General features: G+C 35.8%; 1 non-coding gene across 1 annotated transcript; it reads right to left on the reverse strand.

The window, feature by feature from the left end:
- Positions 1-7,145: 7,145 nt before the first annotated feature.
- Positions 7,146-7,219, reverse strand: trnan-guu (transfer RNA asparagine (anticodon GUU)). The gene has a single exon. It is a non-coding gene; the product is annotated as a tRNA-Asn (tRNA).
- Between the last annotated feature and the right edge of the window lie 326 nt (positions 7,220-7,545).

The raw sequence follows: 7,545 nt of genomic DNA on the forward strand, positions 1-7,545 counted from the left end.
ACAAAACAACAAATTTACTTTTTCATGTTGACTGATTTAAATATATTTTCAATCTTGTTATAAAAAATGATAGTTCAACATAGATAGAAGTGGTGAAAAAAGAGCTAATGTAATGTATTAAATTGATTGTAATTATACTATACTGTTTTTAAAAAATACCTTAAACTGCCTGCATATTCAACTCAAATCCCATGAGCAATTGCTCAAGGGATATAATTATAAGCAGTGTGATGCTCATTTTATGCTTAGCATATTCCCTGTGTATATATTTTCAAGTGTAAGAATAGTTCAAATTTGAAATCATTGTAGCTATATACGCTTACAACACATAATGGTATCTGCTCAGTTTAAGCAGTTATCAGATATGTCACTTATAGGGGTAAAACCTGACAGACTGTCAGTGGGATCACAAGGATGCCTTCTTGATCCTAACTACTAATCTACAAAGCAGCATATGGGTCAGAATTAAATAGTATTTTAGACATGGATGACATAGATGTAGGATGCTGCTGCAGTAATGGTGATAGATATAAAAGAGATTGGAAATCAACGGAATAGAAACTCAATTGCTGAAATACAAGATGCAATGAACTCATTAAATTGTATATTAAATGCTATTACAGATACCATATGGGCTGAAACTCTGGGATTTAGACAAAGTCCCATAAAATCATCTGAATGCTGCTTAGTTTCTTTGTAATAATAATTGCATGTAAAAATAAATATTGACAAAAAGTAGTTTAATGCTTTTTACAGCAACGGGAACTTAGTGCAATAAAACATAAAGTAATTTAGAGAAGGGTGTACGAATATATAATTACATAGCAGTAGCAGTAAAAGGTGGTATTGTGCAACTGCACACTGAGGTACGGCTGATCGGTAAAGTTTGCGAGTAGAGAACAGCAGCACCTGTTTAAAGGCGTTACATCTTAGGTATGTGTATTAGAAATTAGACTACATTAGACTTAAAAATCACAGAGAATATTATGGTTTTGATAATGATCAAATATACATTAATATGAATATTTAAATCGTAGTGCAGCGATTTGAAGAGCGGACGTGTTAAACCCTTCATCTTAAATTCCAAGAAACTGCTTTGATTTTGACTTCCCTTTCAGATGGATGCTTCAAAGAACACACACAACAAAGACCGGAATGTAATGAAAATCGGCGACTCGAAATTGCTGGGGAGAAAACTGCACTGGAGAGAAAATGCATCTTCTGTCATAGCTCACGTGGACAATAAATATATCTAACTAACGTACAAAATTCTCTAAATTATACACATTAAAGTGCTGGAAACCCTTTCTTAACCCACTGGATGATTCCATTCTTTGAGTTTTGAGGAATACAAAGAAAATGTACTAAAATGCCGCGTATCCTTTAGCTATTAAATAGTATATACAATCTGTGTTTCGACAATGCATTAAACAAGACGGTTAAAGGGCTTGAGTTACAATTTTTCAGGAGGGTAGATTATCGCATTTCATATCAACTGGATCATTTATTTACTTTTACCGTCGATAATATTATTCGATGTTTACTTTCGAATGTTTAATATATTGACTGCGAAGCCCGTTGGGGTCTCGAGGACGTGAAAGGTGCTATACAAGTGAAAGTTCTTCGTCCTTTGCGAACTTTATCCCTCCTGAAATTGGTACGTTCTTGCTATAAAGTATAGAATATAGAATTTCTCAGCGTGATCTGATTTGGCCTGGAGGCATTACTTGTGTGATACTGTGATCCAATGTGTCGAACAGTTGTTGCCAATAAATCTCGGTAATGTGTCTGCCTTGTGATTTTGTATGCTCAGTAAAATACTGTCTCACGAATTATCTGATCTGTCAAAACACCCCTTACTGTATAATGAAATCATTACCAGGCATTTTACTTCTAGTTTATTTAGTAAATATCTGCTCAGGTTTCTCAGTCTGTGTGTTCTAAATGATTTAAACCTGTGAGGATATGTAAGCTCTTCCTCTCAAATAATTAAATACTTAGGATATAAGAGATGAAGACGTCTTTATTTTTGTACTGTTTGTGTGCTAGTTCCAATTAGTTTCCTCGCCATAACGCATAAAATGCTGAATAATTTAAGTGATCTGTAATCAATAGTCCCATGGTCTCTTCGATGGTACCTGAATGGGAGTGTTCGCCAAATCATGTTCATCCTATCATAACGTTAAAATATGCAACTGGAATGCCAAGTCTCAAGGGAGTTAATTACCGGAAATGCTGTCTGGGAGGTGAAAAGTATGGCATGCTGAACCACTCTTCATCCTGCATTTCACTGATTCCGTTTGCTGTCCGTGGCGTGAGACACTTTTAATACTGTAGTCCTCTGTTAAAGTTAACTGCTTATACACTGCGAAGACTGTAGTAGTATAGATTGATGATACACGATCAGACATAGTAGGTTGATTTATATATACACACGTGCTTTCCCTCTCTCTCTCAAACACGCACATGGGGAACTGGACGTTCTCGGATTTATATGTGGATTGAGATTAATTGACTTTTCCGGATGGCTGTTTTGCAGCGAAAGAGCAGCTTTCTTCAATACATAAATTGCACCCTTTCACTTCCGTGTGTATAAATGTAATGTTCTTTTCCCACCTGAATAATAGTCTGTAGTTGCTGCCTGAATGCATGTCATCCGGAATCAAGTCATGGCGAAATTAATCTCCAGGTAAAAGGTGGGAACGCACTCTAGACGTAAAGTGTCCTATCGAAAAGATATCTTTACTAAAAGGGATTTGAAATAAATTGAACGCTTAGGAAGCTTAATCATGACATAATGCTTCAGAAATTCAGGAAAAGGGTGATTAAAAAAGCCCTCTTGTTTTTACTCCTTTAACTATTCGTGAAGCTCCTGTAAGTATTCCATCAGTTTATTTGTTAAACTTATATTAATTGAATAGCTCAGAATATTAAACAATTACTATTCAATTAGCAAATAACGTCAAGATTACGTAGCAGTATATATGTGGTATTTAATTGTAAAAATGAAGACTTAAAATAGATATTTATATTAGAATGTGATCGAAAGCTTTATTATCTATAGTCATCGATGATCTATCTGCCATTAGAATACCTCATCATTTTCTCTCTTCAGGTGATAACTGAAGCCAAGGAAAAATAATTGAAAAACTTCGCACCCACCCATTGAGTAAAGTGGAACCGAGCATTGACTTTAAACTTTCTAAATGTAACGTTGAGCTTTATCTTAAGATCTCCCCTAATATTAATAGTCTGCTAATCACGTGTTTGAAAGTGATCACAGAAAGTATTAGAATTTAACTACAATCAACGAGATGCAGATTGGTTTTGTTTCGATTTAGTAACAGTGTAGTCCATAATGACAGATAAACATGAAATGACTTAGTTTTAGAACATACTTGGATTTCGAAGGGAGATAAAAGGATCGCAAGTGCTGGAAATCTTGCATTAAATAAGAACAGAAAATATTGGAAATGCATGGCAGATTCCCTCAGCACCTGAAAGAAAAAATATAGGTTAACGTTTGGAGTGTGCCCCTCCCTCAGAATCCAGTTTGGAGTGTGCCCCTCCCCCAGAACCCAGTTTAATTAGAGCAGGAAATCAGTCAGTCATTCGACGTGTGTGCATTTTTTCTGCAGAATATGATCCATTTAATTTTAATTTGTAAAATGCCAAGTGTAATGCATATTGACTCATCTACGCTTGCACTTTTTCACTAGTAATCAACATTGATTAAAAGGACACGCGAAACTTATTTAAACGTGAAATGCAAGTGTTAATGTCTTTCCAATGCATTATTTCAGTTTCTTTGATCTTTAGTGGAAACCAAATGATAACGAGGTGATAAATAATTGTAAAATTACAGCCGAACTCCTGTTGTTGTGAAAAGAGTTAAACGTGGAAAGTTTAAACACCGAGTTATGTTGTGCCACAAACTTTGGAACCTTTGAAAGGGGTTGTGAGACTTAACAGCGTAAACCAGTCAAAAGAATAGCCAAACAGAAAAGCTATTCTTCAAAAAACTTTATGTCACAAGCCATGATATTTAAGTTCTTGAGTTTGGTTATGTTTCTCTTACAGCAATTGCACCTTGAAGTGGCTATAATTTTTTTCTTCTCCCCATTTATTTTCATTTATCCTAATGTTCAATTTTTTCACGAGATCGGCAACTTTGTTGGTCGTTGCTTCTTATTGCTGACCCTGTTCTATCATAAATGAGCACAAACGTTTCATGGACATGTCCAAATATAATTTGACATCTTAGTGCTCTCTAAATTGGACAACATAATCAAAGCCTACCGATTCCTGCAGCGTTAGTTGCTGAAAAGGGATCGACTTATTTCACAGTGATTATATTTGTGAAGGTTTAATTTCCATTCTTATCCTTTGAGTGAATAAACCCCTCCCCTCGTCACCTCGCACTGAAGGGCTCCGCTGTCCTCACTGGAATTAATAAACTATTTTTTTGCAACATTAAATGATTTCAATAGTTTCTTTTTGGCACGGGGATTTGGTCGACATCTCAAATTAAGTAGAAAAATAAACTTTTTTCTTCTTGAAATGTCCAAAATTCCACCAGATATTGCTGTATTTTATTGGTAACCCAAATACATGCTGCAATTTCCAACCACTCTCCCTCAGTAAAATAACTCAATTTGACTTTTTATTTTATATATTTAGAAGCATACAAGATTCTGCAGAAAGAGTGACTTGCTAGTAGAGTAAATGTTAGTAAGAGTAAATGTAGTTCATATACAACTTTTATTTTTGATACAGGTTTAGTGGGCCAGAAACATATTCTTTCTATCACCAATGTATTTTTGAATGGCATTGTCCTATATATTTCCATTGGTGCAATTGTCCTCTTCTAATCCAATATTCAGTACATACGACAACGGAGTTATGATAAATAGATAACTAATACTATACATTACAAATGGAGAAACATTATTTGAAAGGTTTGGTGGATTTTCTAAATTCAGCAGAGTGGCATGCTTTCTAATGGGGTTTGCGTGCCGGTTTCTTGTTTTGATTGAAAGACAAGAACTTGGTCATATCGGATTGATTGCTTAAAGTCCACTAAATGTTATGATGTGTGCCCCTTGCTTCCCAATCGGGCATTGCATTAAATCTGCTCTGCCTGTAAAACCCAAGTTATTAAGCATAGGATATTAACGGCCAGAATTTGAAATAGTTTTCCTATTAAGAAAAGTGTTCAATGTAATTGCCGAAGGTTATTGTGTAAAATAAAACGGTGTTTCTTAAAGTATTTATTAAAGCAATTTCATCGTTATATTTCGACATAATCGCACCTGTAAATGCACAGACTATATTATATTTAAATTACAATTTAAATAAACAACTGCGTTTTGTAAATGAAATGCTCAGAAATTAATGCTCAGAGGTATAAATTAAGTCGTTTTTCTTTCGGCACGTTCTAAATTTATGGGCGCACAATCCATTTCTGTGGCGTGACTCCCCTACTGTCACTGTCAATAAGTAATTCTCCTTGCATTACTTTCACATTTTAATTTGTGGGGTAAAGATGGCTTAGCGATCAATTCTGAAAGCTCCATTAAATTTGGCAAACGTAACAGAGTTCAGCAATTTAAAAAAAGGAAGGCTTGCATCTATATAGCGCCTTTCACGACCTCAGGACGCCCCAAAACTCTTTACAGCCAATGAAGTACAACAAACTGAAATATAGTCGTACTGGAATAGGTTAAATACATTTTGCTTAGGTTTTGTTTAGGACGGGTATTGGTGAGTTTAAAATTGTAGAAACAAGGCTTGTAAAAATGTAATCAGATTTAATTAAAACAAATGACACGATAGAAGTACAATAATAGCGCGAAAGCATAACAAAGCCAAGCACACAAATGCTTAATGGTCAACATTTAGAAATGGTAAGGTGTTTTCAGAAGATACATTAAAAATAATTTACATCCCATACTGTTACTAAAGATCTTTGACAATAGACAATGTAACTGTGAGACAGGAGAGAGTAGGTAATGTAATCGACAGGATGCAACATTTGACAGCAGGTCTTCTGTTTATTGAAAATTTAAGAGTTAATATATATGTCTCGTTCTTTTTGTATTTTATCTGCATACAACAAGCGAAGGATTGACATAAATACCATTCCTTCTATTGATGCATTACGCCGTTCTAAGCAGTTGTAATCAATTCTTTTCACACATACAATGTTTTGATGTAATCTATAGTTATGTTACAATGTTTGGTATCCAGGACGTGTGTCTCAAAACTTCGAATAAAATCAAATGTTTTAAAATGGAGAATTTTGCAATGAATAGTTTTAAACATCCCATATAATCGTGAGGTCTTAAAGCATCTCTCTTGAATATTTAGATATAAACGCGTCATGCATATTTCTTTGCCATTTTTACTTAGTGTTTAATCGGTATGCTACTAAAATTGAGACGCTTCTATTGCGCTTGGAGAAATTTTACTTCTGTAATTCTTTCAGATGTTGTCGTGTTTATAACTGAAGAGCAATCGTAAACCCCCTGGCTGTCCCGACAACATTTACTGAATTGCGAAGCCCTGTTGTGGTATCGGCCGAAAAACTGAATGGGGAAACTCGCCTTTTACACTGCACGATTTTACGTCACTTTATGCATCAGTAAACCAATCGGTTGAATTTCGTTATGTATGACATGCTACGTGACAGAGGCAATTATTTTTTCTTCTCACGCAACGTGAATGTTGAGACGTTGTGTCCTTCCACTGCTCACGATAGTTACAATGGTAGTTATATACCGAGGTTATTACATTTGTAATTGAATATTTTGCGCGGCCGCTATTGAAAGAAAGGTGCAGAAAAAATCTTCATACTTTAGTTACTGATGCCATTATTTCGCGTACAAGGCGCGTTTGAAAAGCACCGACAGTGCTCGGCGGTCACTGATTTCTCGTATGTGTTATTTCTTTATACCAGGACAGAGGTTGTGGTGTTTGATAGTAGCTGTTGGCCAAAGACGCGTTCAGCCTACAAAAAAGATAGAAACTTGAACACGTGTGCAATTTACCCTAAAACCGCCCAAATAGTGTACAAAATGTAAAGGCTTTAGCAATTTATAAAAACAATGCGAAATGTACCGAAATACATCAGGTAACAAAATGAGCGTCCCTGGGTGGGCTCGAACCACCAACCTTTCGGTTAACAGCCGAACGCGCTAACCGATTGCGCCACAGAGACAAGCTGAAAATAACACTACCTAATGGGCAAGATAACAGGGTGGATGCAAAAAATCCTGGCAACAACCTAATTATCTTCTGTATTCCCAGCAGTCCTTACAATAAACATTCGCATTAAAACAGCCATTGCTTTTCACAAGGCGCGTTTGAAAAGCACCGACAGTGCTCGACCGTCACTGGCTACCTTTCGACATCTGCATTGAACAATAATACAGGAAACAAGAAGCGGTGGTTTCGCCCCAATCTGGAGCGAATCTCCAGCTAATTATTTGTTATTACATCGGGATAGGGATTAATTTTTCTTGGACAATGAGAGGAGGAGCGGAG

Source organism: Pristiophorus japonicus, chromosome 5 (genome assembly GCF_044704955.1).
Source record: "Pristiophorus japonicus isolate sPriJap1 chromosome 5, sPriJap1.hap1, whole genome shotgun sequence".
Lineage (NCBI taxonomy): Eukaryota > Metazoa > Chordata > Chondrichthyes > Pristiophoridae > Pristiophorus > Pristiophorus japonicus.